This window comes from Pezoporus occidentalis, unplaced genomic scaffold (assembly GCF_034315485.1).
Source record: "Pezoporus occidentalis ecotype Australia unplaced genomic scaffold, CSIRO_AGI_Poc_V1 ctg7, whole genome shotgun sequence".
NCBI lineage: Eukaryota > Metazoa > Chordata > Aves > Psittaciformes > Psittacidae > Pezoporus > Pezoporus occidentalis.
The window spans coordinates 7,496,255-7,519,410 of NW_026916052.1; the positions used below are offsets into that span (position 1 = coordinate 7,496,255).

Here is a 23,156-nt window from a genome sequence, read left to right on the forward strand (position 1 = left end):
CTAATTTAATTTCCCTGATATCCAGTAATGCTATAAATGCTTAAATATCTAAAATCCTTGAGAACATTCGGTGAACTCTCAGTGCAGAAGAGATAAAACTTTAAAATGGCAAAATCTTGTTCCTACAAGATATTTGGGTTATCAGTGACCTTGAAAACATAGCTGGGCTTCTTGAAACCTGTTCAATAAGGTTCAAACCTTCTTCAGAGATTCAAATTCTGAAGTTGGAACTTCAAACTGGAACATAAAAATGAGACATGGGGAAGTGACCTAGGACTTAGTGGCATTTATTTTGGAGCTTGTCGTCCATCCTTGTTTCAAGTGCCAGATGACACAACTTCCAGGACATAAGGGATTATAGAGAGTTGAGGTCCAAGATTCTAGAGACTTTCAGAGAAAAACAGGATATCAGTTCTACGCATCTCTCCTGCAATAGTGCAAATTTTTATATATCAGTCCTATGAAAGGTTTGTCTAACCTGTCCTTAAGACATCTTTTTAGCTGATCTATTCCAGGGCTTTCTTGTTATGCCATGGCAAATTGTTCTTCGTGTCTATTCTGAGTCTTTCAAACTTAAATATAAGTGTTTTCATCATGAGTACAGAGCATCTTGCAAATCTGAAGATTTCTGTTGTGTCTACTTACCCACTACCACAGAAATGGATGTTTTCTCTTGATGACCAGAAACCTGTGTCTTGCAGGCTTTCTTCACAGATAAAATTTCTAGCTAAGTGACCATTCTTAATGGTCAATTAGGACCACCTTTCACAAACTGTCTTTGGAAATGCTGACAAAATTAGATGATTTTGGTACTAAGCCTTCTTCAGCTTGTGACCAGCTGGAATGCTCAGGCTCTTTTTTGCAGACTTGCTGCACATCCAGCTGTTTTCCACTCTGTTCTGTGTAACTCTTTTGTCTGGATAAAATTAAGGTCTTGCACTGACCTTTTCTCCTGACTGCTTCTCCAGTTTGTCAAAACTGTGTGGAATGCTACTCCTGTCCTTAAGTGTACCTGAACACAGTCAACCTTTGGGTCAGTGTTAACTATTCCATCATACAGCTGAGCCGTGCAGACTCTTAGTGCTAGAGAGTCATGCTGGCAAAGAAATTTGACCTCTGAGGTCAAATGCCAGGACTGTTGTGCGTTTTGCAGTGTTTTCAGTCCTCGTTTCTTGAAAACTGCAGTTGCTATAACAACTATACATTGTCAGTCCAAAGGACAACCGAACACTGCGTGCTGCTTTTTCTCCCTCTGCTCAGATGTTTTTCCCTGTCTGTGATGAGCCTGGCTTTCAAGTGGCACCCACCTCCCTAGGCTAAAGCATCTCATCTCTGTCTGTGAAGCTAGGAACTTCCACAAGTGAGAATCAGTTTTAATAAGCCACTGGGACTTCAGGCAGAGCCTACCTCTGAAGATACTGTGCAGTTCTGAGCTTTGCCAGGTGCTTTCAGATAGTTTTCAGTGCAAACAAACTTCTGTTAGGAGATCCTGTTACAGAAATTTGAGTTAGAGAGAATTCACTTTAAACTGTGAAATTTTGCAGCCTTGTAAATGATAGTTCATCCAACTTCTTCCCAATTTGCATCAGTCCTTGCTTTCATGTTTTCAACAGAGCTGTAAGCGTTAAGAACAGCCTTCGTCATTGGAGTACTATGCAGGAGATAAGCTTCCAACATACAAAACAATACAATGGACTTTGGTAATTTTTTAATGTGTGATGGCATGGTACAACTCTCCAATTGCAGGGAACTAGATTGAAGGTTCTTTTGGGTCCCATATTCCTTACCTTTTAGGTAACACTTTCACAGCACAGAGAATTCGAGTTGAACATACAGAGTCCAGGATTATGTTCAGGGACATTGTCCATGGTTTTCAGCAGTATTATCTATATCTTCAGTTAAAAAAACAATGAGGTATAGCAATTTCAGTATAACAGCATGTTTGGTAAGATGAGAGCGACTTCAACTTTCCCAGCACCCAGTACAAACATTTATATATTATTTTGTAACATCTTATGTTCTAGGTCATGTTTGAAGTTTAAAAAATGGAGATTGCAACTGAGGAAATTATTAACTTCATTTACCAGGTTTGTTTGCTGATGTGTAACTCCAGTGGGAATCAAAGAAACTTTATGCACTTAAACACAGAGCATCCAGTTCCAGCTGGCTGGGCCAAAATGGAGGTCAGCAAAGCTGTTTTTTTTTCTTGCATTTCTATGCTCCAGTAAGATTTCTTTGCCATACATTTGGATTAGTAAAGTTAAAACCAAATCTTTTCAGTCTTTCTGATGTTATTAGAATTAGACTTTGAAAAGACTGAAAAAAGCCCTTGAACATGTACTAAACTCCATTGAAAGGTAGATCTGGTCCTGTATCTGCTTATTGCTTCTGTTATGATGAAGTATTTCACAATTTAGCAATCCTAATTTTAATGCTCCTTTTCTGAAATCTAAACTTTTAAAAAGGCGGCATAAGAAAAGACACAGAACATTCACTCTTTTCTATGATGAGGCCCTCTTATTGCATATACGAAGAGGAGCAAAATAGGCTTTTAGCAGATTAAAATGTAATTTTCAGTTGCTTAGATGCTGCAGAATTTGTTTTTCAGGGAAACAAAAGTGAATTTGCAAAGTGCTAAGCGATATGGTAAACATTTTTAAAAAACCTGTGTTATTTTTAGCTATCTGTAAAAGCTTTGGACATTTGGGGTAAACAATTCAGCAAACACAGCACACCATCAGCTTTCATGTAACATCAAAAATGTTAGTGTGTTTTCATTTAAAAATTAGATAAGGTTATTTTATTGTTGTAGCTGCATTTTTAAGACACAGTAACAGGTATGTCAATGCATTTTGTACAATTACGTAGTTATTCAGAAATACCATATGAAAAATACATAGAAAAATGATAAAATACAGCAAGAATGTGTTGTGTGCCGATGGGTTTGCTAAAAAAGTGTTATTTTACCTGATCATCCTTATTACTTCCAGGAAATGTGGTATTGGGTCTCTTAAATATTTTTGATTACTCCAAGTTCATTTCTTAGAGAAGTGTCTGCAAAGCAAATAGAAGAGTTTACTTTTATGGCTGTCCTGATCAATTCTCCTGTGCTATTCCTGTGCTTATAATAGAATGGGTTTCAAACCATGGCAGCGCATATTGCTTATATTTTGAACTCAGTTTTTAAATATTTATTTTGAGACCCTTGTCCGGCCACATTTTTCTTTTCTTGCTGCTCCTTAGAGATTCAGTTGTCTCACTCACATTTGAGTATGCATCCCAGCCAAGCAGTCTTCTATTCAATGTGAACCAGCTAAAATGTACGTTTATTTATGTGCAAAAATGCAGGAGTACCTGAACTGGAACCAATTTGAAGAGCACAAGGAGTCTAGGATTAGAGATGGAGTCACAGATGGCTCACAAATTCATTGCTTCATAATCCTGTAAGGGGGTGTCAAGAGAAGTGTTCTGCCTCACTATCTACATGCTTCCAAGGACCTCCTTGCTATCACATATGATTAATTCATAACTACATATATTTATCGTCATATCACCTGTTTGAAGAAGGCGTTTACAAGATAAGGATCTAACATGCTAGAAAAATACAAGTGAGATCTAAAATGGAATAGTGCGAAGTCTCAGGGCATTGATTGGTAAAACCCTTCTGCCATCCACTAAGCTAGTATTTGTCTTAAGAAGCAGTACTCTGTACTGCTGAAGGTCTTTCCCTGCCTTCTCGTGTGTTTCTCACTACCTATTCAGCAGCACTACCCTGTACCACTTCCAGAAGAATGAGCTTTATTGTTTGACACCATTAATACACATGAAAGAAATAACATTTTAGCACAAATACTCCATGGGAAGTTGCAGATAGTCACACTCTGTCAGAAACTCTAGCAGGAGACGAGTTTGAACAAAATGGCCTATTGCTCCTCATATTCTGTCCCCTCTTAGGGTTTTCCTGTTGATAACAGGACACCTTTAATGAGTTTCCATGTATAAGTTAATAAGTTTTAACTCTGTTAATACCTTTGATTTTCTTTTATTGATGATAGTGGAATAACATGCATGTTTGTGCATGTTTGAGGCTTGAAATTCACTATGTTATAGCAGAAGTGCAAAATGTCAGGTAAGACACATGTAAATTGACATTGATTCATCGTCAATGTATTTTGTTTCGGTTTATCTTCTAGAATGCAAGAAAAGAAAGAGGGAGGATTACAGGGGAATAAAAGACAGAACTCAGAATGGGATGTGATGCCAGAGGTGGGCAGGTAGCACACACCACACGTCAAAGTTTGTTCTTCTCGTATTTGTCTAAATATTATGAATGAACAGTTCTAAACTAATAGAGTGATTTAATCAATTTATACTATAGTTTATCAAAGGCAGTTACTTATTGCTGAGGTTAATTTATAATCGTTTCCTCAACATCTCTCTCACTCTGACTTTTATCTCTTACTACAAAAATAAGCAAGACAGATATCTTTTAAGACACCATGTAATTTGTCCCATTTTGATTAAAATGGTATCATATGCTTCTAGTTTTTGTGGTCGTTGTTCAATCTAAACACTCACTTGGAAAAAATGCCGCAATGAAAATTTAGTTCTTAAATGGGGTCAGGATTTTGTTGTTTAGGTAGAAAGTAATACATGAAAAATTAAACTGAAATAGTATCATTATTCTGATAAGCTTTTTCACTGCTAATATGTTATTGTTGATATATGAGAAGCATGCAGGAAAGTATATCTGCTCTTCAGGTAGATTCACACAGGTCTGACATTCATGTTACTGGAAATCCACTCTTGTTTAATCAGTGCCCTCTTTCTGTATCTTCCAAAAAAAAAAAAGTCATAGTTCTGCATTTGAACCTTGTAAGTTAGAAACGATTGATATGGCAATAAAAGTGAAATAGATCAGCTGCATGAAAATACAGAGGAGTACTGTTGCCCTTTAAGACTGCTGAATTTCCTGTGAACTGTGGACATGAGGCTGGTGGTTCTTTGGGTCATTCCAGTGGTGATAGAGAGGCTTTTTATGACAGCTTATCTTATGGAAAAATGCTCAGGCAGAGACACAGATCCACAAGAGGTGTATCCATTTTCTTGGCTTTCAGGTTGCATGAACTAGCCACAAACATTTGGAAAAAAGGAAAATAAACAATTGCTTAATCTGTAATGGTATTTTTCTTTCTATTAGTGCATCACACATAAAATTTTCACTCATGTGGAGTTGAAGAAAACTACTGCAGCAGTCCTGACGGGAATGGAAATAGGCCATGGTGTTTCACAACCAATCCTGCTACCAGATTAGATTACTGTGGCATCCCAGAGTGTAAAGGCCAGAATATGTATGTTTCTTCCTTCAATTCTCCCCACTATCTTCTCTATCATGATATTTATTTTCTTTTGTGAGATATTTAAGGAGGAGAGAATATTCATATTCTGTGTTTGTTTCATTTTGAATGAGGGATTTGCTTTACATGTGAATTTAGAGCATTTTTATTGATAAGGCTTCATTTGTTCTTTTGGACTTGTAGCATAACCCAGCCACTAAAATGTAGTTTGATAAAGTCCAGTTACTGTACGTAGAACAGACTTTGGTTTGGCTTCTCCTTAGGGTTGGATTTCTCTACTTCGCTGTACCCTGCAGTGCTCCTGCTCATACCTTATTCTTGCCTCTTACCCTCACTTTTTCCTGCTTTCTCCAACTTTGTTCTTCCAGCTGACTTTTCACATTTTCCTGTCCAGTGCTGCTGCTCATTCAATCTATCAAGACTATGCTCTTGAGCCTGGTGGTGTGGGATCATGTTCGTCTTGGTCATATTTCTGCCTGATTGCTGTTAAAAGGAAGTGCAGAACACCCTTCAGAAGTCCAATTATGTTTGAAAATATATTATCAGGGCAAAATCCTCCCCACAAAAGTCAGAGTATGTCTCCCCATAACTGGTCCAGTGCAAAAGCCCCCTGAAACTGGTCAGCATATTGAATAGGAGCCAGTATTAGTGGTCAGCTGCCAGTATACGTAAGGCAGAGTAGGCATGTTTAACTGCAAGTGCAAAGAAGACAAGTTGAAACATGAAAAACTAATCATATAAAGGCCAGCAAAAGACCCTGTTTGTTACAGGGTTTGTTGATCACTTCCAAAACAGTAGTTTATTGAAATAATGTATCTCTGTTGTGAATGAACAGCAACATGGGATGATGTTTTATATGTGATGATAACTACCCAGTAAATAAGACTAATATTAAACAGGTTAGGAAAATACTTTATATCTTCATACAACAGCTGGTTTCAGATTTCTAGAATGCTGTTATTTCCACTCTATGTATCTATTTCAGGAGCGTAGATATAAATCATTATAGGAGCCCAGATGGTAAGAAGAGGCCCTGGTGCTATGCTACCACCAACATAACATGATGGCAGTATTATGGCATTCCTCAGTGTCCAGAGACAGCATCAAAAAACCCTGGGAAAATGGGGGGGATGTGTGAAATACAGCTATGCTACAGAAACACAAAATATAATGGAAGTTCATCATTTGTGTTGTAAAAATCTCTCCTAAAACTCTGCTCAGTACCATTGAGTGTTCGTTGATCTTGTGTGCATGCTGCAAAGTTATCTCAGCCATGGATAGAAAGTAGGGCCTCTTGGTAACAGGAAAACTGATGTTGATGGTTTTACACTAGAGAGTTGTAGGTTTCTTTTAAAATGTAAGTAAATATAAGAACATACCAGAAGTGAACGCAACTAAAGATATAATCAAAATACTGGCACCACATCTCCTTTTGGATGTATTGACAGGGTGGGTGGAAGGTGAAAATGAGGATGAAAGGAAAAAAAAATAGAAGGATAGCAATCAATTTTTTAAAATCCTGCACATTAATCTCCTAAATGTAAGTAATGAAAAATTACATTTGAACAAATGTTAGGGCTGTATGTGAAGTTTTTGCTTCCCTGATGCAAACAAATGCAGTGTGCAGAAGTGAAATTGAAATGCAAGTGCTCGTACCAAGTACCATCTGTTGCACGAAATTGTTCCAGACACCCTTACAAATGCCTTCTGGTCTTTATTCCCAAACATTCCTGTGACTGCTTACCAATATGTCTGATTTTTCTAACTCACTTTCCTGAAGGTTTTGGGTGTTATTATTAAAATTTATTAATTAAGGTATTGATTTCTGCTGTTCATTACAGATAGTGATATGTCAATGCAGTCTTCAAGATCAGAGGAGTGTTATCAGGAGAGACAGGCTTGGATTACCATAGAACAGTTTCTTTTACTGTCAGAGGAAAGAAATGCCAAGCATGGAGCCTGATGATGCCACATCATCACAACAGAACAGCAAGGGATTTCCCAAATATGTATGTTTGTTTTGTGGTTTTTGCATTGTTAGGCAATTGCTTTCTCCTTCCACCCAGTTGCCTTCTCTTTCCACCCAGCTGCCTTACAGTACTTTAAAGTAGAAGGGAATATCCTTGATAAAAAAAAAAAATCACGTGTCCAAACGTTAAAAATTACGCTTTAGTCATGTTTTTGTTATACTCAAATTGTGGACTAAATGTAAATGAAGAGAGCCCTTTTAAATTGTCCTGAAAAAATTGAAGAGTTGTCATTACTCTTCAAGAACATACTGAAGCACAGCCATTCAGACATATGGCAGAATAGCTGTCTGCTTTCCAAAACTGTTTCTTTATAAATATTTGAAAGAGCTGCAATAGCCTTTAAAGTGCTTTAGGGAGCAATAGATGGAAGAATAGAGCAGTTTAGCATTTATCAGTGGCTGGGACAGTATTTCATATGGCAAAGCAATCACAATGGTTAGCAAGCCTGCCCTTCGTTGTAAACTGGAATGGAAACGAGAAGACTAATATAGTTAACTGATTCCTGTCTTCAACAGCTTTCTCATTTGTCATTTTTCCTTAAATCCTTCCAGTGTATCATTACTTCTTCCCACATAAATCTCTGTTCAAACCTGCTAACAGCTCATCTCTTATTTTCTATTCCATCCCAAGTCACACTTTTTTGTTGTGTGTGAAAGGTTTCTGTTTGTGGAACTGTTGGAGACTTTGTCACTGTTCTGATTTAAGATGAAGAAATTAATTGAGATCTTTAAAATGCTTGGGGAGAGGAAGACAGTTCCCTTCACTGTCCTATCCAGCTTTCATAGTGCAAACACTTATGTGAGGAAATAGTTCAATAGTTCAATTGCTAGATAGGAATCCCTACTTAAATTCGCATGCATATGTGCTCATGGCTCCTTGGACCTAAAAATTATAGAAGACTCACTTGTTGTTTTCTCAGGTTCTGATAATGAAAAATAAAATCTTTTTAATTTTATGGTAAGCTCCTACTTGGGATAGATACGGTTCAGTTCCAATGTGAGTGAAAAACAACCCGGTATTTTCTGCAGTTGTATATATGTTCTAATGAATGTCAGCAAAGATGAATACTACATCATTCAGGCATTACTCAGCCAGTCAGAACATTTGTACAGCCTCCAGTTAAATCTCTACAAACATTTGCTAGGTTTTATCAAGAACAAAATGGACAGTTACGCTGCCTGCTGGCAAAGTCCCTAGACTCTGTCAGCCCCCAGACTACATCTTCACCCTGTGGGAGACCACAATAGCCAGGATTGGTCAGAGTTACGCTGGGGTTTGGGCTAACAGCTTGCACAATCATGGATTAGTGTGCAAGTACAGACCCTGGCCATGTTTAGTTTACTAGTATAGATGTAGTCTTTGTCTCATCTTCAACAGACAAAACATGCTGATACTTGAAGTCATTACCAGATGGGCTGGAAGGATGAGGATCACTGCAAGAACATTCTAGCACTGGGATGAGTGTAGGACAAGGAAAAGACTGCTTGTATTTCCTACCAGCCCCATCCACGTGTCTCAATAATCTGAAGATTTCTAGTAATACATCCAGTGTGGGACATGGACACAGATCACCCTCTGAGATGGGTTGTAGATATAGTGTTGAAATGAAGACAGTCTTTTCTGTGTACTTCTGACTCAGTAAGAGACGGCATGATCCTGGCAGTATGGCAGGTCACACTAAAGGTCTGGCAAGAATGGCAGATGATTTAGGATTAGGGAGTGCACCAGGGCAAGGGAGACGCCAGAAGGCACAGACAAACAAAAACCCTTGCCCTTCCTTAAGTTCACAGGAGCAAAACTCTCAATGAAAAGGAAGGGGAGGAGAAAGGTAAAATTTTCTGACAAAGGACAACGCAGCTAACAAAACATTCACTCTGCAATAGTACTTACTATTAAAAGTACTGCAATAGAAAAAAGTTCTCAAACTTAGTCTTTGTTCTGCGTGTGTATTAATGTGCCATAAGTATTTATGGTTGTCCACCTAGTCAGCTGCTGTAAAGTAGGAGGGAACTGTTCTGTGGTCACTGCTGCCTTGTGGAGGATACATCCCTCTGCCTATAAAATGCACGTCTTCAGCACTTGTCTCAGATTCTGAAGGAGCTTGTAGAAAGTGGATTTGACTGTATTATGGGTAGATGGTGAGATAGCAAATGCACTAAAAATAATACAGAAAAGATCTAGGTCCAATTTCCAGCTAATATAGTGAACTGAGATCAAATTCCAAGTTTCGCACGTATTTGTAACCTAGTAACACCTTCCTAATATAAAACAGCCAGTACACTTCCCTTGCAATGAACGCCTCTGTCCTTCAACTCTGTAGTATGAAGTTCTTCATCCTAATGCACTGGGTAAGCTTACCTTTTTCTATCCATATCGCAAACCTGTAGAAAGTATATTGCTCCTAGGAGTTTATTTTTCAAGTTCTTTGGTCCTGAATATATTCACTGATTGCCTATATTATTATATGTATCTCAAGTTTCTCCTTGATTCACTAAGTAAATAAAAGTTCTTTGTTAGTATTTTTAGTTCAGTTTTTAGTTTATTACTAAGGTGATGTATGCTCTACACTCCATCTAAAAGAGCTGAAAGGTACACAGTCCTTCCTTTTCCTAGCTGAAAGGTGCCTAGTCCTTCCTTTTCTAGCACTTGAACTACATGACTGCACACTACATGATGTCATTATTTTTTCTATTAACCAATCAGGAAGACACGCTGTAGGAAAAGACCACCTCATTACAGTTCTTGACTCCCAAATGATGTAAAAGATCTGTCCAAAGACTAATCAGCCATTGCTAATAAAAAATAAACCCAGAGACATGATGAGGACTCAGGAGCCAGCATCCCTTGTGATCCTGGGTAGACCGACTGGATCTGTAGGGACATAGTGCCAAGAAGTGCTTGGGGGCATGTGGGTGTAGGAATGTGAGCAGATAAAATTTACGAATGAATGAGTTTGAATAGGTAATATCAACTCCTCTGTTAAAGAAATCACCTTCTCCTTCCTTGAGTTTGTTACACTGATCTTCTGCAGTGCAGATTTCAATGAAGTACAACAACTGCTGCAGGTAAACTCATGTCAGCTGATAACCTGAGCTGCTGCAGAGGACTCACTGACTCCTGTTGAGCACCACGCTAGTGCTGCTGCACCATGTCAGGAGAGAAACCAGTATCTTTTATGGATTTCAGTAACCATGAAATATAATACATTAGCATACTATCTCAGACAAGCTCGGGAGTGTCTGTGCCAGATGCTGTTAAAGCTAATTACTTCAGCTGCTGTATCCTGTTGATGTGGCTACTCTGTTTTTTACTTCAGAGCAGAGTTCAAAGCTCTTTTGGATGAATCACATATCTGACAGAGAAGGGTAGAGGGAGGACAGGAATTCTAAGTGAAGAAAACAGTCTGACTCATTACATGCTGTTTGCAGAAATAACTTCTCACATTGTTCTATAAAAATATGAAATACAAGTATGAAAAGTAATGAAAAGAAATGAATTGAAGTATGAAATTACATGAAATATAAGCCCAGTTTTAGTTCATGTCTGTCTCTAGAGCATTTATGGCTTTATAGCATAAAGATTTACAATAATTGTGTAATAGGGAGAAGTCTTCCCTAGCCAAAGTTCAGGTCATGCTGTTTATTTGTCCTTTTACAGCTGTGGTGATATATTCACTCCACTTCTGTGCCTCCGTTTTGCACATTACTGATTAATGATGTACTATCACTAGCATATTCATATTTTTTCTTCTTCAGGGAGACAGTGATGAACCTTCAGTTTGCCTTGTCCAAGAGAGTTTTGTCTAATATGGGATCTTGGTTATGCCTCACCAAAGAAACTTTGCCAGTTTCTAGTTAACACTTCTTGGTTGAAGAACGTGATGGGAGCCAACTGATCCTGGGAATGGACTGCCCTCTCCTGGAAAGCAATATGCATATTTGAAATCACAGAATCATAGAATAGTTAGGGTTGGAAAAGACCTTAAAATCATCAGGTTCTAACTCACCTGCCATGGGCAGGGACACCTCACACTAAACCATGTCACCCAAGGCTCTGTCCAACCTGGCCTTGAACACCACCAGGGATGGAGCATTCACAACTTCCCTGGGCAACCCATTCCAGTGCCTCACCACCCTCACAGTAAAGAATTTCCTTTTTATATACAACCTAAACTTCCCCTGTTTAAGTTTTAACCCATTACCCCTTGTCCTATCAGAATAAAACACAATGCATTATAAATCACTGCAAACTAGCACTCTGATAAGTAGCCATACTGACAGCTCTTTCAGTATGCTCTTTCAGTATGTATTTCAGTGCATTCTACAATAAAAACGGGTGAAGTACACATTCAAAACATCCAGTTCTCTGATCAGCTGAATCTCACACCTGTTCCTAGGTCTCATTGAGGTTGTATTCTTCTAGGTCTTTTGCACTCTTAATATTTTCACTGACATCATACATTATTATGGCCACACATTAAGATTTCTCTCAGGGGTCCCCATGGGTCATGAAGATATCAAGCTAGATCATGGGAGACAGGCTCTCCATTGGTGGCTTTGGACTGTGAATGCTTTTCATTCAACAGTACATGGGTCTGGTAGTCTCCATGCTCTTGAACTTTCCTAACAGCCATCATGGCAATTGCCAAGCATGGGTTATTTTCACCTCTGGATGCTATGCAGGTGGAAGGGAAGAGTGAACAAAGAACCCTTCAGGTTTAGAAGTTGATAGTCAGTGTTAGGCATGATTTTCCCATGGGTAGGTGGAAATGGAAAATACTTTTTGTTCATGTTTGTGTATGGCAAATTCAGAAGTGCTACTGAGTCTGAGAACTGGAGTACCCACGGTGTAGTAACATATGAGATGGCAAGCTCAAATACTTCTCCATTTGGTAGGTTGAGGCAAGTCTGCAAAGCTTTTCAGCACTACTGCTGACAACAAATGACAATGAGAAGTAAAAATGGTGTCAGATCCTTAGTATACCCACCTTGTCTCAGTGTGTAAACATCGGAGGTATGGTTTAACTGCCCCCAGACAGATGGCTAGGGCAATTTAGAAATCTTCAGGTCCTTAAGACATGTGGATAGGGCTGGTAGGAAAGCTACAGGATATGAAGGAGACTGAGTCCTTTCTGAAGTGGCAACTGCAATCCCCATAGAATTACCTAGGCAGCCTAAAGTGATTTGCTTAAACGATCCCAGTCTAGCTGTAAATTTTCTGCCCTATTTGGAAAGAATTTATAGAATTATAGAATCATAGAATGGTTTGGGTTGGAAGGGACCTCAAAGATCATCTAGTTCCAACCCCCCTGCCATGGGCAGAGACACCTTCCACTAGACCACATTGCTCAAATACGTAAGAATTTCTTGGAGCAGTGACTACAACTTTAGAAGCACCTTTTCACCTACTTTACTTGCTGGAAGGCACAAGAAATGCTTCCACTCCCCACTTCTCTGACCAGTAAATAGGGTGGAAGTGAAGAATATGCACCATGTCGAAGCTAATGAAGGCTTTTCCCATTAGCTATTAAGATACATACATTTTACTGCTCCATGATAATTTAAGACTTGCAACGGAGGAAAAGAAAACAGAGAAGCTGTAATGCATTTGAGTCTTTGCCATGCCCTATAATGCTAAACTAAAGAGACATCAAATCTCAGTACAGCTATTTTAATGTTTCATTTTGCACTGGCACATTCTTTCCTTAGTAGCCCAATCCATCATAGCTATCCCTGTATCCAACTATTACTACTTCTCCCACAATATGTCATAAGTAGTATTGCTTTTATTTCTGACAATATAATGAAGTATCATATTTAAGAAAAAGACTGACAAGCTGTCTAGAAATGCCAATACACCTAGAAAATCATCTGCTTTCATAGTCCCAGGAAAAACTTTCACCATGTGTTTAAATAACAAGCACCCTGGACCAGATTCAAATATCCATTGCACAGGGCTTTCATCATCCTTCTCCTTAGAGAGCAGAGAATAGATAGAAATCATTTTTAAGGACTTCAAACTGTTTGAGCAGTGAATTTTGCTGTCTGTGGTTCAGCCACATTAATCTACTTTTTTTAAAGATGCGTGCTTCATTCGTTTTCCTGCAGAGTCAACAAAGATATCAAAGGCCAGCCTGACTCTTGTTTTTCCTCTTCAACATCTGTTTTGCAAATTCCAATGAGAAAACCTTTATTGTTTGCAACAACACATATGGCAAGAAGTGTGCTGTATCATCCCAGTCCTAAAGCCAATTTGGCTGTGTAATATTATCTGTTAAAAAGTTGTTGTCTTTTATTCCATGTCATCACTTGTTACTTTTGCTGATTCAGTAGAGCTGAAATGCTTTTGAGTAAATACCACAGTTATTTCCCACATTGAATATTCTGTACAGATGAAAAAGAGCAATTGCATAGTTATTCCCTAAAAATGTGTGTAGAAGGTATTAGATTTATTATAGTAAATGTACATTGTACAGTAGAAAAAGAATAATGGCATAGAACAGGTATTATTGTTTTATAACAAAGTAAAACCCTAAAAGTTGTTACCATGCTCATTATCTTGACAAGAGCTAAGCAGATGGTATATACCAGAGAGAACATTACTGCAACAGTTTTTTTCTAACTGAACAACCAAGCTTGCAGGTTTTTATTGTTAAAAGTATCCACTTCATATGCATATTTATCTGCAATATTCATTAGAAGACATACCCAGTAGACTCTGATTATCTTATTTGATTGAATAGCACTGTACTTACATCACTCATATTGTTAGAAGAGTAGCAGTAGTCCAACATGAAGTTTGCAAGTGTCTTGACTTCATTGTCTCATAAAGATGCAAGGCTAAAAGTTCTCTATTACTTCACTTAACAAAGCTTTCAAACTCAATGCATGAAGACATTACAAAAGTAACTGTCCATACCACTCCCCTAAAAATATTACCCCTGTTTCATCTTAATTGCTATTGTCTATGGTTTCACATGTGCTGTGCTTAATAATCTCACAGGTGTATATTAGAAACTGATAAAACTTCAACTAGATCTTTCATTTGTTTCTATGTTCATTTTTTCTGCTATTTTTGCTATGAGACTACATCTAAATAGCTGAGATTAAGTGTGTAGATATTTTTCCTTTTTTTTTTCTCATATGAAAATCATAAGAAATGGAGAGATGAAATTACTTGGAAAATCAGAAGAATTTGACAAAGGGTGATTTGCTTACCCAGGCTGTTTTTAGCATAATTTTACAAAATTCAGTAGAGAACTAGATAGATTATTTCTTTTTCTGACTGTATTTTTTTCCATTCTATTTTGACATTAGGGCAATGCAATGTATTATAATAGGCTGCATATTTCTCTGTTATATCCTGGTTTAGAAGGCACAGGATGCATAACTCTGTAGTTTTAGTTCTTTATAGAAAACAGAAATATTTGACAGGTCAGTGTTATATTAAGGATTTTATACCTTCCTCATAACCCCTTTCTCCAAGGTAGGGGTAAGGATACTAGAGCCTCAGGAACTAGTTTTATTATTCAATTGAATTGTTGTGTTGTCAGTCTCACCCTTGCCTGTGAACCAAGTTTTTTGGTTTATCATGGTTCTAAATGTGAAATATGCAAATACTTTTTATAAAGATTCTAGAAAGTTCCTGGTGGATTTAAATGCAGTTAAAAAACCCAAAACCATTATTGTACTTATTTCTTTTCAGGAGCTACTGTATATAAGCCACAGTATTGTTCAAAACACTGTTTTGTTCTTAAAACGAAATTTTCTAGCATTATCCTCTTTCAACCAGATGTTCTTGTTTAAAATGTTTGGATTAAATCCAGTCAGCAGTTTGGTGTTCTGTGCATGAGATCACTTCCATTAGGGACAAAGTAATGATCTGTTACAAATCCTATTTTTCTTAGAAAATTAATAACTTAAAATAAAAAAACAAAAACACAGCACTGAAATAGTTCTAGTTGATGTGTAATTTCAAGATTATATCAACAGTGTTGGCTTCTGTATATTTCTTATAAAATGGAATTAAATAGTTCAGATTAGATCAGATTTTAGTAACCTGAGTAGACCTATACAAGACATATAGGCCTAAAAGTAAATAATATGCTCTTAAAGTGCATATGGACCAGCCTGCTCTGTCTCACCCTTGTCTTGATTCTCCTACTATCATCCTTTATTAACTCAGCCTATCACCTTTATCAGCCCACCTGGCATGGATGGAAAAACTAGATGAGCTTTCAGACAGAAAGAAGGGCTTGTGTGCACAAAAACACATTTAATTTTTCCAATTATACTAGTTGATCTAACACAAAATGTTAACTCCATCTATAAACCTTGTCTTCCCCATGACCTTATACCACCATCGCAGCAAGAACAAGAAAATAAGAAGCCTTTATTTGCATGGAGTAAAATTCTCTTCTGAAGGATTCTCAGTCCTCAAAATTATTTCCACCTGTTTAGAATATAACTGAACTGGTAGACTTTTCCACCTTACTTGCTCTGATTCAGTGAAACTGACAAAAACATCCCAAAGTAGATTTAGTTACAGAATAGTTCATGTTAATGCAGATACTGCCCATGCCCTGCCCAGCATAAGCTGCACTTCTATGTACGTTATTTACTCCTATATTTATATCTTTATGAGGGTTTTTAATGATGTGGTTTGGCTAGCAAAGCTTTCCAAAGGAGCTCTAGCCATAGCTTAACTTAGAGTTCTTGCTTAAGATGCACATAGATAAATCGCTATTCTGATCACTAAAAGTAGGTCTGCTAAAAGTGGATGAAAAAAATCCTGCTTGTGTGAGGAACAATTCATTGAATAAGCCACACAGCCAAGCTGTTGAATTTTAAATAGTTTTCCAATCCAGCTACATGCTCTATTTGCCAAGCATATTATCATAACAATACCAAATATCCTTGAATGTGAATGAAAGCCTGGATGCTGCTTCAGTATAACCCAATTTCCTCCCTTCTTTTTAGCAGTAGATAAGGTCATTGAAAGAAACGACATTTTTCAAACACAAATAATTACCCTGTGTAAAGGGTGATTACAGCCAATATGCTTTCTGGACGGATTTCCAACATGGACAGCTAAATCTGTTTCTAGCTCTCTAGATCAAGCGGTCATGTTTTGCTCTGTTAATGTGAAGTCCAGGTGCAGCATAGGAATTGCATTTGCACAATGCCTTTGAACATCAAGGACTCTTTCACAGGGTACCTAAGCATGCATTTAATTTGCAAATGTAGGGCTAAACCTTAAAAAGGCATTTGCAAGCCTCCAAATCTGGAAGGTTGGCACATGATTAAGGGGCCACACTGTAGAGCTCATGCTTTCTTCAGCATTGCCTTAGCGCTCTGTCACCAGGTTTGTTCCCACACATGGAGGCATGATTGCAGGGTAAGAGGAAAGGGATATTTGCTGTAATTGTCCAAAAGGACATCTTCTGCAATGTTCTACGTTTAGGTAGACAGATCTCTCCTTCCTGTCACCCTAGGCAGCCAATTCAGATCTTTTCTTACACAAATACCTCCTCCTTATGTCTATAGCTAAGAAGCAGCAGAGCTAAAGGTTGTATTGTTTCAGTCTCCTCCAGAAAAAAGCATAATGTCTTAAGAGGTAAATCTGCATAACCCGATAGTCTGAAATTCCAGAAGCAGGGAGGAGGCTGGACAAGAACCTGGGCAACAGTTGCACAGAGGATTGTGGTGCTGGGAAGCTTTTTTGCTAGCTCAACAGGGAAGAACGTGGCATGACCTCGTGTCAGAAAAGGAAGGAGAAAATAAAAATAGTTCATTACAGCATGGCTTGGCCAGCATGTCCTAATGCAAAGGCCAGTAGCTTCTGCCTGTAAGAATTTAACGTCAAGTTGTTTCCAAGGAAAATAAAACCTCTATTAAATGGGACTTTATCCAAAAGCACACAAGTGCTTTTAAGAAGTGGAACAGTTTCAGTTGTTGTGATTTCCTAAAAACACATCCTTTACAGGAAAGAAAGTAATAAGCATTTTTTTTTTGTTTTTTTATTTCTAGAAAGCACAGTTGCCAACAACATGAACTGAGTTTCAGGTTTGTTGCAGGGCAGGAGCAGAGGATGTCTGAGATCATTTTAGGCTGAATGTTACAACCGGACAAACAACATATTCTCTTCATTGTACTGGACAAAGTTAGCTCCTACCTGTGTTCCAAGCTGACTGTTGACAGTTCATTTAAATTCAATGTATGCAATTGCCACATTTGGTTTGTACTTATTTTATGCTAGTGAATTTCAGTCACCAACAAGTGACCTGTTACAACATGTGCAGCTGATCACTGCCACATCATCAGGGGGAAAGGAGAGGTTTGGGTGGGAGAAGTTCCCCATAGATGAGAAGGAGCAAGATTCCCCTCAAAGGGAAGCCCAGATTAGGACAGAAAAATAAAATTCAACATAATACCTGAGAAATATGGAGGAAACAAGGCAAATGTATGGGTAAGCATCCATACCGTGGGCATGTAAGATATTGTCCAGCATTGTAGCTTGCTGTGTTCTTATGTACAGTTTTGACATTTACTTTAAACACAATAAAACATGTACCAATAAATGTCATAGCAGATTATTATCTCTTTGCTTGGTGAAATGTCTCTGCAAATGTGTAAGTTTTTCTCAAGGGCTGTAAGACTTGATTGTGCCAGTGCTGCCTGTGCCAGTCCAGCTCCCAGCCCTGCACCATACAAGAAAAATCACAGTGGATGTAAGCATGGAAAAAATCAGGAATAAAGGCCCTATTGGTCCTATTATGCGTCTGCATGGGCAAAGATAAGAGACAGTCAAGTGTCTTGAACTTTTGGTTTCTCCGTTGTTATAAACTGCTTTTGCAGATTCTTCTCTCTGCAAATGACTGACCTTGGACTCCTCCCCATGGGAACAGATGCCATCTTGGTCTGGGGAGAGCAGGAAGGGATGTAAAAGGCATGAAATTGAAAGGACTTCTTCTGGACAGATGATGTTTATAATAAAAGAACTGAGCTGTGCAGAGGAGAGGGACGACTCAGTTGTGAGTGCAAGACAGGGAAATAAGCTCCTGTTACCTCAGTTGCCTGGTCTGTAGCCAGAACCCTGGCCTGGGGGCACCACCAGCCCTGACTGTCCCTGCCTGTTTGATCTCCTGCTCACATCGTGGTGGTCTCCAGGTAGTGATTCCCACAGTGGGGAGGGTGGCAAGTCAGCCTGTACAGGAGCGGGTGCACAGGAAGTGTCTGTCTTGTTCAGGTAAGGCAGGTGGGGTGACTGGCTCAGCTCTCAGCAAAGCATCGTCCCAGCCAGCTGAGCCGACACTTTGTCGACTTCAGGAGCTGTCACATTCTACATTCAACCCAGTAGTACTTATGCTGTCTCCAGCTCTATCTGAGCATGATTCCTACAGCAAGAGTAGGAGAAACGTGGAGTCATCCTGAGACAGGCTTTTTCCTGAACTACGTTTCTGGAAGAGAGCCCTTAGCCCTAGGTTTGCCATCTGCCAAGAGGCAGATCACCTACTGTGCTAGAAGACCATCATGTCTAGCTTTGTTTGCAGTTATAATGCAGGTGCTCGAAGACCCTTCACTTCTAGGTGAAGGATAAACATAGGCAGCATGGGAGACAGCAGGGATGTAGCCCTTCTTGCGTTGCTGGTGTTCAAGCTTTGCTGGGATAAGGAGCAGCCTGCCTGCTACACCTGGAGCAAAACTGGAGGGGTAAAGTTTGGGGCCACATGGCACAGGAGTCACCATAAGACTATGGCTCAGTGGAGGGCTGTGAGACACACCAGTCATCTCAATAATGTCAGCTCAGATACTTGTTCTCAAACAACTTTTTGAGCCACTACTGTCACGCACTTACTTGTTTTAGCAATGCTGAAATTGATCATTAATATTTAAAGAATATGTATTAGTTATGTGAATATAAATTAATAGGCACTGTGTTTTACTTGAGGTCTTCTGTATGTAGGTCAAATTTAATATTGCATCAAGTTGTCCGAATGCTTTTCAAGAAAAGCCTGCCGTTATATTCTTCAAGTAAACATAATCCATCATGCAGAGGAAATACTAGAAACTATTAGGCTTGTAGTATTCTGGTTTATTTTTTGCAACTCTTCTATTCTACTTGATACCCTGCTAAATTCTCACATGCTGTAAAATGTGAAAGAACTATACTACAGCAAAAAGCTTTAGATTAGACATCAGAAAAGCCTTAACAGTAAGGATAATTGTGAGCTGCTTTCCTGAGAAGGGTGTGGAGTTGTCACCCTGGGAAGTTTTATCCTGTGGTTGTCCAAGCAGCAGTCAGGAAGGACATGGTAGAGTTGATTTTGTTTGAGTGAAGGGAGATAGACTCAGTGGCTTCTGGGGACCCATTCCAGCCCTTCAATTGTTATAGTAGAGGTCACAAATTCACACTTTCAGTGTATGCAGTACATTTCAAATTAAAGATTCAGTATTTTGTATCCACGTGCAGAGGAAAATATGGGACCAAACAATGAAATGAGCTCTAGGCCTGTGCCTCAAACCTTCCACAAAGGTAGCAAGCTGTAGGGACCTTCAGTTTTGGAAGGAGTTAGGCCTAGACAACCAGTTGTTTATGACTATTAACAAGGACTTTATTCCTCTGAGCATGCTTCATCAGAGTACTCTGTCCTTTAGGTTGGTCTCGATCATACGCCAATATGTGCAGGTTAGAGAGACTAAAGTGAATATTGGTCTCTAATTTAGCAAGGTTATTTAGGACAAGATGTTTTTCTGAAGCATTTGTTATCTGGCAATTCATAATCTGTCTATTCCGTGAAAAGAGCTTTCAGCAGTGCTGGGAGCACGCAGGTAATGCCTGTGGTGCTGGTGCTGAAAGCCTGGGTGGATGAGCACCTGAGGCGCTAGAACAACTGCTGGGTGGGAGCCAGAGCCCTAGTTTGGTGGGTGCCAGGAGGACACAAAGTCTCCATCACCAGCTGCAGGAGAACTGGCAGAGGCCAGAAGATCATGCCTGAACAGGTCTGACTTGCGTGCATGTCTCGTCATAGCTGGGGGGCACTCCAGCTAAGAACAACTGAGCTGTCAAGGTGAGGCAACTCCAGAAGTTGCTATTATATTGTGAAAATCAGGTGCAAACCAGCTGTACTCAGTGTACCCCCGGGGCATGGGGAGCTGCCACTTGAGTGAAATGATGTTGCTTTTAGGCTCATACTGGAGATGTTTTGAGAAACAAGATTTCTGAGTGTTCCCAGAGTGGTTTGGAAGAGATTTCTCTTCTTTCTCTGAAGAGAGCTATTCTGCTCAGTCAGTTCCTGGGGCAAGGACTCAGTGTGCTGTACGCTTCCCAAAGGAATCAAAAGTGCTCTAAAAGATGACCTACAGCACTGAATTGCAGCCTGCCAAGACAGCAGGGCATGTAGATATAGCCAAAGTGATTAATGGGGACAGCAGCTGTGGGAACTTGAGTACATAAAGCTCTGGGTTCCTGGAAATGCAGCATTTCCTCTTTTCATATCTATGAGCTATGGGAGATCAGTGGAGAAGGAAGGCAGAAGGTGCAAAAGCCATCCTGCAGAGAAAAGAGGATTGCTGCCAGTGGCTCATGGTAAGTTGCAGTACGGCTGTTTAGGTGTCACAAATCTAGTGCATAGAGTTAAAGAAAAAGACAACAAAAAAGGATTTTCTATTTCAGCCCTCATGGTGTAAGAACACACACAGACCCAAAATGTTCACCAGATGTCTATCAAACTTGTTCCTAAAACTTCCAGATGGGAAGATCCCACTACCTCCCCAGGCAAAATTCCGGTGCTTCACTCTCCTTTGCATGAAAGAGATTTTAACAAGAGTTAAAGGACACTGCTCTCGTTCCCCGTGGAAACCAACTTGGGGCTGGGAATTCTGTGACTAAACATGGAAAAGTACAAAAACATAAACAAATTGGCCAATCAATACAAAGGCAGTGCCCACCACTCACTGTTCTCCTTATTAGCTCTGGTCGTTCATCTCTCACTTGCTACTCCTACCAATGTATCTTTACCAGGAAAGGAAAATTAGAGAAATTTTCTCTAGTACTTTAGAAGCTGGCTCTTCAGAACAAATTTGCATCTGATGGGGAAACAGTAACACCGGTGCATAGTACAGGGGGATTAAAAACCGTGCAAAGCCTGTATAAAAGCCCTCTGAAGTCGGCAGAAATATTTATATTCCACTGACAGAGATTACTGAATCAGTGCTTGGAAGTACGTCCTTGATTAACTGACAAGCCTCCTGTTCATCACTTCAGGAAAGCACACGCTCTAAGCCAGAGAAGCAGAGCTGCATGATGTTCCCTAGCGAAGGTGTAGAATGAGCAATAACGTACACCTCTCTTTCTCCAAGGTGAAAGCCTAATGCAGGTATTTTATAATCTGACACTTGTTCAAATTCTGTTTTGTTCTGATTACTGTGCAGTTCTATGTTTTTCCAAATTAAGAACACTAATTTGAGATCAAAACTCATTTATTCATTTTATCCATATTTATTTTCCTTTTCAAGGGAGCTGTTTTTTTCTTCTCCTTTTTCTAATTTAGATGAAATCTGCACAATGCTTTCACAAAATATGTGTGCGTGTGTGGAGGGGTGTTTTTCCAAATAGGTGCCTCTATTTTTCACTGAATCGTAACCTTGATTATGTTTTTCAGTTTCTCACAGTGATAATGTTACATTTGGCTTTTTTCCCTTGCTCTTTCCCAGTATTTCACATGCTGCCTTTCTCACTTTCTCACATCAAATACACAGCTTTGAGAAAATAAAACTTCTGAACTATTGATATTGCATAAATTCAAGTGAACCAACTTTAAGCCTCTTGTGGTAGGAAGGAAAAAGGGGAGCTGAGAAAGAAATGCATATTTGAGTAAGACAAATTTTCATATAAGCTAGTGCTGTGATATGAGTAATGAAAAAAATAAATCCCTCAGGATTTTTTCAAGTTTATGGACAAGTATCCCCGGCCAATTTACCTTGAGTGCTTACTGCCACTCTATGCTGGGGATTTAATGCCACCCGTTGTCAAAAACGTATCATCTGCTGCACCCTTCTGGACGTTGCCAGCACAGCACATTCGCCAGAAAATCCCAAGCAAAATCAGGTAGGATTACGGAAGAGTTTTCATCAGCAAAGATGTGGCTTCCATTGTTTCTAATAGAAAATGGGCATAAAAATCTCTCTGTTATAAAAATCTCCATGGTATTTACTAGCGGATGTACAGTGACTTCAGAATTCTGCATCTATAGTCTCTAACATTTGCTAACTGAGAACAGAGCAAGTACCACTGTCGTGGCCAGAGCAAGCCAGGCTTGGCTCTGCATATTTCGCATCCCTGCTAATCATGTCCTTCTGCACCCCTTGGTGACCCCGCCTCTCTCCTATATCAAACTGCATGCGGACCTGAGGAGGTCCTCCATGCCCTCCTCACTCCCAAATATTCCTCTAATCCTGCCTCTTCCCAACCATGTCCCCATAATCTCCCTGTGAGGTACTCCTGCTTCCACAAGGACAGCCCATCTCTTCCACATCCATGTGTACAAGGTGGTGTTCCCAGGATTCACCTGTACATATGCTGACATGCTGATTGAAGCGTACAGACCTGCTGACTGGCCAAGCAGAAACGAATGGTGTTTTCTTCGCATTTCCCAGTATCCAGTACAAATGATTGAGTCTGATTTGGTAATCCATCCAATTCAAGGTTGTTTGAATGGCCACACTACGGTAAAGGGGGTCACAGCATGGGAGAATGATTAACTTCATCT

General features: G+C 39.3%; 1 long non-coding RNA gene across 1 annotated transcript; it reads left to right on the forward strand.

Annotated features, from left to right (window-relative positions):
• Window positions 1–5,155: 5,155 nt before the first annotated feature.
• Window positions 5,156–17,971, forward strand: LOC134175672 (uncharacterized). The gene is made up of 2 exons (XR_009969099.1): window positions 5,156–5,351; window positions 17,416–17,971. It is a non-coding gene; the product is annotated as an uncharacterized LOC134175672 (long non-coding RNA).
• Window positions 17,972–23,156: the final 5,185 nt, after the last annotated feature.